This window comes from Phacochoerus africanus, chromosome 8 (genome assembly GCF_016906955.1).
Source record: "Phacochoerus africanus isolate WHEZ1 chromosome 8, ROS_Pafr_v1, whole genome shotgun sequence".
In the NCBI taxonomy this organism is placed as follows: domain Eukaryota; kingdom Metazoa; phylum Chordata; class Mammalia; order Artiodactyla; family Suidae; genus Phacochoerus; species Phacochoerus africanus.
The window spans coordinates 70828378-70836093 of NC_062551.1; the positions used below are offsets into that span (position 1 = coordinate 70828378).

At 55.9% G+C, this 7716-nt stretch overlaps 2 long non-coding RNA genes across 3 annotated transcripts; both read right to left on the reverse strand.

Annotated features, from left to right (window-relative positions):
• Window positions 1-238: 238 nt before the first annotated feature.
• On the reverse strand, window positions 239-1092 carry LOC125134110 (uncharacterized). Its single transcript, XR_007136557.1, has 2 exons — window positions 1024-1092; window positions 239-551 (listed from the first exon to the last, which is right to left on the reverse strand). It is a non-coding gene; the product is annotated as an uncharacterized LOC125134110 (long non-coding RNA).
• Window positions 1093-1205: 113 nt separating this feature from the next.
• On the reverse strand, window positions 1206-7380 carry LOC125133653 (uncharacterized). 2 transcript variants are annotated; one of them, XR_007136491.1, is made up of 3 exons: window positions 7207-7380; window positions 6463-6617; window positions 1206-1236 (listed from the first exon to the last, which is right to left on the reverse strand). It is a non-coding gene; the product is annotated as an uncharacterized LOC125133653 (long non-coding RNA). The 2 variants fall into 2 exon arrangements; XR_007136492.1 differs by having other exon boundaries at window positions 6463-6637.
• Between the last annotated feature and the right edge of the window lie 336 nt (window positions 7381-7716).

Consider the following 7716-nt stretch of genomic DNA (forward strand, 5'->3'; position numbering starts at 1 on the left):
CCGGGCCTGGCATAGTGGGTTAAAGGATCCAGCGTTGCCACAGCTCAGATTCAATCCCTGGCCCTGGGGAATACAGAAAAAAAAGAAGAAGACTAGGAATAGAAAGACCTAGAAGCTACAGGGAAGGTGTGCTGGGAAGCAGGACTCAGAGAGGTGGATTCTGGCTGCTGCTATTAAATTAATAAAAGGAGGAAGAGAACATTCTTTCCCCATGTAAATCTTTCCAGAGAGGCCAAAAAACCTTTCTAAAATGTTCTATTTTTGTATTTTATGTACCATGTCCCCTATCGAGAAACTCGTCTCTCTTCGAAGCCCAGGACAAAGGTCACCTGCTCCTCGGCGTCTCCGCCAAGCCCGCCTGCCCTGCACTCCAACTCTCTGGGTGTTGCTCCTCTCCCCTTCCAGACTGGCCAGGACTTGAAAGCAGGGACCGAATCTGGTGGCCTCTGGTCCCTCATCCGGGGCCTCCCGCGTCGCAGATGCTTAGTGAATATTCGTTGGATAAAGTTCTGTCCCTCCCGTTCCAAAATCAATGGCGTCGCGGCAGGAAACTGTTAAAATAAAAACAGCCGAAATGTGTAAAAACTTTCAGGAAACATTTCCATTTTTAGCAGACTGTTAGAACTCATCCCCACCCCGCCTTTTAACTTTGTTTCTAATTCTGCATTTGGGGCTAGATGGTAGGCAGTCCCCCTTTTAATCTTTAAATATAGTTCTGAATATAATTACATTTTCATGCAGCACCGAAGCAGCATTCCCTGGTAACGGGGCATTCTCTGCACTATTAACATCTGAGTTAAATCTCCTTGGCGTCTGTCTTCTATTGAGGACAGTTAGGAAGTCTAAGATGAAAGTGATCAACATCATTTGTGAATTATGTGTATTTCCTTACGCTGTATTTCAATGGGTTTTGCTCCTGGTGGTTTTGCAAATACCAGGTTGTCTGGTAGCCGTGCTTTCACCAAAAACCCCTTTCAAGACGCAAATCCCAGCATCCAGGCACGGAGGACACACACCACGTACAGAGGAGGGTCCGTCTTGGGTGAAGCAATAAGTAGCACTGGAGTTCCCACTGTGGTGCAGTGGGTTAAGGATCCAACTGCAGCAGCTCGGGTCGATGCAGAGGTGCGGGTTCCATCCCTGGCCTAGTGCAGTTGGTTAAAGGTCTGGCGTGGCCGTGGCTATGGTTCCTTGGATTCAGTCACTGGCCCAGGAATTTCTGTATGCTGGTGTGGCCTTAAAAAAAAGGAAAAGAAGCAGACATAAGCAGCATTGCGGACAGCTCTCTGCCAAGGAGGCTACTCCAACCTGCAAGGGACCCGAGGAACTGGAACCCACAGAATTAGCTGGACGATTGAAATGAAAATAGCTCATCTTATGCCAGGAATGGGCTGAGCTCCTCACGCCCATCTCCTCACAACAGGTGCCTCTGTTCCCATTTTGCAGATGAAATAAACTGAGACTCAACGAGGTGAAGTGACTGCCCGAGGTTCTGCTGCTGGCAAGACAGCTGCTATGCCCTCCTGCCCCAGCACTTTGACTCCAGAGCCATGGCCCTTCTGTTCCTGGGCCAGCATCAGCCAGTGTGCCTGACACCATTGCTCACCGGTTGGGTGTGGGACCTATCAGGCCCAGGAAGAGGAGGGCTTGGCACGGGGGAAAGAAGCACAGAGCCGGCGGGCACCAGCTCACGGTGACTCTCATCCACACACCGGAAGAAGCTCTCCATCCACGTCAGCCAATGGTAGGCTCAGGACTCACCTAGAGAAAGCCTGCATTCCTGGGGCTCCTTGGGCCCCCTGGCATTGCTGGCGGGGCAACGAGGATTTACCTGTACCCTGTGGCTGTCCCCCCATGGGGCCTCCCTGACAAGAGTGCCAGCCTTCCGGGGAGTAAGTGGCAAAGGTCCCTTCAGTTCTACTGTCACCTCTGACTCCGCATGGCATTGGTGGCCTAAGGTGAAGGGACCTCCAGAAGGGGCAGGACAGCTAAAGATGCCACCGAGACCCTGACCCCAGCCACCAGGACACCGACCACCACAAAGCTCCTGTTTTTTGGTCACCACGAAGGGACAGGACAGGTGGACTCGGAGGAATCTGAGGCTCGGGCTTTCCTCCGATTGGGAACCTCTTTGACTGGACCCAGTCTCTGCCTTGGGATATGAACAAAGATCTCCAGCACCAGCTGAGATGGTCCTGGGATGAGGACAGGCATGTGACACAGAAAAAGGCATGCTTTGGAGTTACCATTGCGGCACAGTGGTAACGAGCTCGACTATTATCCATGAGGTTGTGGGTTTGATCCCTGGCCTCACTCAGCGGGTTAAGCATCCAGCATTGCCGTGAGCTATGGTGTAGGTCGCAGACATGGCTCGGCTCTGGCATTGCTGTGGCTGTGGTGTAGGCTGGCAGCTAGAGCTCCGATTCAACCCCTAGCCTGGGAACCGCCGTATGTCGCAGGTGCGGCTCTGTAAAGACGAAAAAAAAAAAAAAAAAAGCACGCTTTTCAGGCGCGTGGAAGAAGGGTGGTGGCAGGATTTCAGCCAGGGGCCATGCCCACGGCCGGCACAGCACACTTTCCGGATTGGTGACAGGGGATTACTCAGGGTTTGGTATCACTGTCTGGGCTGGAACGTGGCTGCAGTGACGAGGAAGAGAAGGAAAGGCCTTTCCCAGAAACCTGGGGATCCTGCTGTCTGCAAAGGCCCATAAGGAAGCAGATGATCAGAGCCAAGCCGCCCCTGGGAAACTGCAGAAATGTCCCTGCCAAGACGGTCTTCAGCTCAGTGACCTAGCCTGGTGCCCCTTCCATTACCAAAGCTGCTCTTAAGAAATAATGCTTGTATCAGTTGTTTACACTTTAGCAAGAATTTCGTGGTGTCAGCCCTCTCACGGGGACATTTGAAGCCAGCTCTGCAGTGGCTAAATGAAAACATCTGTCTGTCTCCAAGTAAAAGGATTTCAAGCATCATGAATAAGGAAAGAGATGTCTGGGAGCTTGGTGAGGCCATCTCCTGTGCCCTAAACTCCCCAGAGCCCCATCATGAAATCTGGTCCATGATAAAATTCTATACAAAGGTCAAGTCATCTCGGATCTAGCCGCGCAGGAAGAAGCCTTGGAACCATCTAACTTTGCATACAGAGTTCCTTAGAATTTAAATTCCCTGGAGGAAGGAAGGGGTCTTCGGGTTTCTGGGCTTCTCTCTGTTGTCCCCCAGCCCCAAGCTGAACGAAAGAGTTATACAAGGTCTAAATCAGAGATCTCAACAGCTGTCAGACCACGGAGCCCTGGAGGACCTGACGATACAGTGCAGACACTCTCTCATCTTTACTCTCGGACACCCCACCCCACCCCGAGGCCATCCCAGGACCTCTCGGGAGTTTGAAGACCCTGAGTTTGGAAAAGTGGATGATTCCGCTTTTCGTCCTCTGCCCACACCCCACCCCTACTTCACACACACTCACACCTGCCAGGAAGAGCAAGGATTTCTTTGTCCCAAGCAACTCAGGAATGCACGGCCAAGTTGGGGCTAAGAAGAGGCGAGAGAGGGGGTGGGACCACAGGGATCAGGTGCCCAGAGGACGGGAGAACACAGAAGGGACGAGAGAATGATGAAGCTGGAAAGGATGGACCTGGGTGGCATGGGGCCGGGGTGGCAGGGGGTGGGGTCTGCTGGTGCTCCCGGGTCTGACTGAGTGGTCGAGCAGCTGCTAAAGAATAGCCAGAGGGGGAGTTCCCTGGTGGCACAGCAGGTTAAGGACCTGGCATGGTCCCTGCAACACCTTGGGTCGCTACTCTGGCACAGGTTCGATCCCTGGCCCAGGAACTTCTGCAGGCCATGGGCAAGGCCAAAAAGAAAAAGAAAGAAAGAAAAAGAATAGGTATTGTAGCCCCTCAGGGTGCTCACCACCTGCAGAGGCAAAACTATCTTCCTTTGGCCTCCCAAACTGCTCCTTCCAGAAGCAAATTCCCTCCACTGGGCCCCCTCCCACCTTCAGATCAGCCTCGAGACTGAACCCCCAAGCATCACAGAGCCCAGGTCAGGGACTGTTGCTCCAATGCAACCAGGAAATATTATTTAGCCAGGATATTTTTAGCAGGAAGCGAGCTTGGAGCAAATGTCATGTGAGCCATCTTCTCTTGCACGGCAACTTCGGGCTATTTAAAGAGACGGTAATTACGCTCCTGCCACCACGATCAGGACAGGCGGAATGCATGATTGCAGGAGCCCCTCATCTGCCACGCGCGGTACTTGACGCTAATGGAGCCCAATTTTCAAAGTCGCCTGCCTAAATCTGCCCGGGCTGCAGGTGGACCCTGGAATCAGCCCCGGAGCTCTGGCCGACGGCTCTTCCAGGCCTCCCAGCCTGGCAAGGCTGCTGCCCACCACTGACCTACCGCCTCTGGACAAGCTCTTGCCTTGGGCATTGGACGGTGGGGGGCAGGGGGCGGGGATGTCCACGCTGATAATCCTCTTGTTGATAATCCCATCAACGGCACGATAATCCCTCAGAGAGGCAGCCGCCACGGGGTCTGGAGACACTGGACACACTCCTAAACAGTCCTGCCAAGGACACGGGGTCACTGGGGGCGTCAAGGAGAAGGAAGACTTAGGGGACACTGAGGAAGGTGACCGGGCCCAGGGAGGATGGGCAGGACCTTGAGGCCAGGCAGCAGGCCCCTCGGGGAAGAAGGCAAACTGCACGCTTGCTTTCCTTATGCCCCAGGAGAGCAGACCCTGGCAGGAGCGCTGGGCACACAGCGGGTATGCTAATGCGGCAGAAAGAACCAGCCCACCGTTACCCCTGTAGGCAAGCCAACGGGCCACCCACCCTCCGCCTGGGCATTAGTGGGACACTGACAACCGGGGCATTGAATAGAGGTGGGTGCGCGGAAGGCAGGAGGGGGACAGGGAGGAGCCCCTGCCCCTCCCCTAGGTGGTGACAGAGGCGTTCAGGAGGAGACTCAGGGAAGTTAAGCTGGCTGACTTAAAAGGGATGTAAAAACGGAGGAGGGACCCGCTCCCTCCTGGGGCTGCAGAGAACACACAGAGGACCAGTGGAAGGCGAGGGTGGGGACCCGGCTGTGTCATATGGAAACAGGTGGCCTTGCGGAAGGATGAGCTCCCCAGCACAGGGGGCAGCGCAGGGTCTGAGCACCTCACCGGCCTCCCACCCAAACCTACAGATCCCCCCCTCAGATTTCCCCTCGGACAGCCTCAGGGCACCGGGGGTGCCTCCAGCCTCAGAGGGTCCCCGAGTACCAGGCCTGGCAGGACCTTCCAGAAAGTCGCTCCTGCCCCCACCTACCTGAACACAGGCACTTCCCAGGGGTGGGGAAGGGGAGGCCTACAGAACAAAGAGGAAGCCACATCCCCTGGCAAGAGGTAAGCACCGGACGGAGTGTCAACATTTCTGCCTGAGCACAGAAGCGCTGGCAATTACCGCAGCAGGAGGCCGGCGAGAGAGCCCTGTGGACGGGTTGTTTGCTCATTAAGACAAGAAAATCATTTATGTTCTGAGACTCGAGTGTCCACAGACCCAGGGAAATGTCATTACCTCAGCTGCTGCCCTGGGCCTGGCCAAGGGGGCAGCTGGGGTCTGGGGAGCAGCTGGCGAGGCCGACAGCGGGTACGCGTGGCAGGGACGCCGCCCTCAGACCCGCTTCCCGCCCATCCTGTCTTTCTCCCAAGTTCACCCAGCTCTCCCTCGCCCTTTCTTCTTCAGATGCAACAAGCAGCGGGGAGAGAGTGCTTCCAAGGGCTGGCACGCTCAGCAGTGGCACTGAACTTGGGGTGATCACCCACCCCAGGTTCCAAGGGACAGAGCAGGTGGGACTTCAGGCCAAAACAGGAAAAGTCCCAGATAAAGTGGGAGAGCCGGTCACTATACCACCTGTGAGCTGGCAGCCATGCGATGGGGGGCACCTTTCTCCCCATTTCACAGATGAAAGGAAGGTGATGGTGTCAGCAGGGCACCTGTTCTGGAACTTCGGCTGCAGCCCACACCCCCAGCCCAGCTGCTCCCTCAATACTTTCTGCTTGTCCAAACCCCCCTTTGCATCTGCTTTAGACCTTGGCAGAGAGGTGTGGGCACAAGGAGGGAGCCACCGACCAGCAGAGCGTCCCTCGGAGACCAGCCGACCAGCCCCCATCCCCGTACAAGGTGGGGAGGACTGAGGCCAGAGGGGAATGACCTGCATGGATAGTGACACCCCCATCCAAGACCGCCCCCCAACTCCTCCAGACGGAGGGACAGAGAGGGGCTCCCAGGAGCAGAGAGAAGCGGCAGGGGCTGCCTAGAGACCCCAGCCAGCTCAGCCTTCGCACTGCCTCATATCTCCTGCCCCCTGGCCCGGTACCCACTCCTGGCCACCCGAAGACACCCCCCCCGACCCTGGGAGTGAGCCCCGCTGTTTCCTCGCCGTTGGAGGCTCTGTCTTCACTTTCAAATGAGCTCCCACCTCTTTAGGCAGCTAAGAGGCGCAATGGGGCAGACACCTGACGTTTGGTGAGAGGATGGAGAGAATTCGGCTTTTGCCTTTGCCGCCACCAAAGCCGTTCCACTTCTGTCCTTCATGCAAACTGGAGGAAGGCTGGGAAGCGCCTGGAGGCTGGACTTTGAGGAGGAAAACAGTTCTGTTTAAAGAAGGAAGGGAAGACGGATCAAGAGCTCAAGAGCTAAGCAAAAACGCACGGTGCCCTTTAAGGCCCCACACAGAGGCTATATTTAGGGCCGAGGACATTCAGCAGGACCTCGGGCAGCCTTCACTGGGAGCCATCGCTAATCACTGCATTGAGTTTACGGGTGCCCCTGGGCACACTTAACCCAGGGCAATGAATAGTTATTGCCCGGCCTCCCGCTCGGGGCCTGTGGGCACACTTAAGCAAGTGCGCGGATCGCTGCGAGCGGGCACGGCTCGGGTACACCCTTGGGCACCCTGCGCCTTCAGTGGGGAGAGGCGGAATATTAAATATCTATGCGCCCTGTGCCCACAGCTGCATTTAGCCAAGGGCAAGGCCGGTGAAACGGCTTTAATTAAAACTTAATGCAAGTCCAAGGTGCAGGCACGGAAGCCACGGCTGCAGAAGTCACCAGGAATGAATCAGTCAATTCGATGAGGTTCTCAGGTGGGGGAAGGGGGCAGCGGGCGGGAGAGGGGCTAGGGCAGAGGAGACCCGGCCTTTGTCACGCACATGCCACCCACCTCTCTGCGTCTGTTGTTCTGGGTCGTGGGCCACCGCACACGCCCACACCTCGCTTGGTGAAGGATGCTGGAATTCAGGCCTCCTGGCTTCAAAGGCAGGTGGTTGGAGACAAAACTGGCGCTTAGGCCGGGAGTGGGTCCTGCGTTTCTCAGTAACTCAGACCAATGTCCCGAGACAAAAGTGACACCGTCCCCCTGGTGGCAGCTCCCAGAATTACAGGCCCAGTGCAGAGGTGAGCCCAAATGTCAAAGGAGGGCTTTGGTGGCAATTCTGGGCCCTGGCCCCGTGATTCTTAGGAGAACCAGCACCAGGCTTGGCATGGCCACTTGTGCCATGAAAAGGACAAGTAGGCAGAGAAAGTCCCACCGTTCAGCCCCTGCTCTTTAAGATTGGAAAGCAAAGGAATCTCAGAGAGGTCTGCCCATCTGCCCGAGAGAGCCTGGCTCAGAGCTGGAGGAGGAGGTCCTCTGAGCCATGGTCCAGGGACTCTTCTTGCCAGACACATCTGT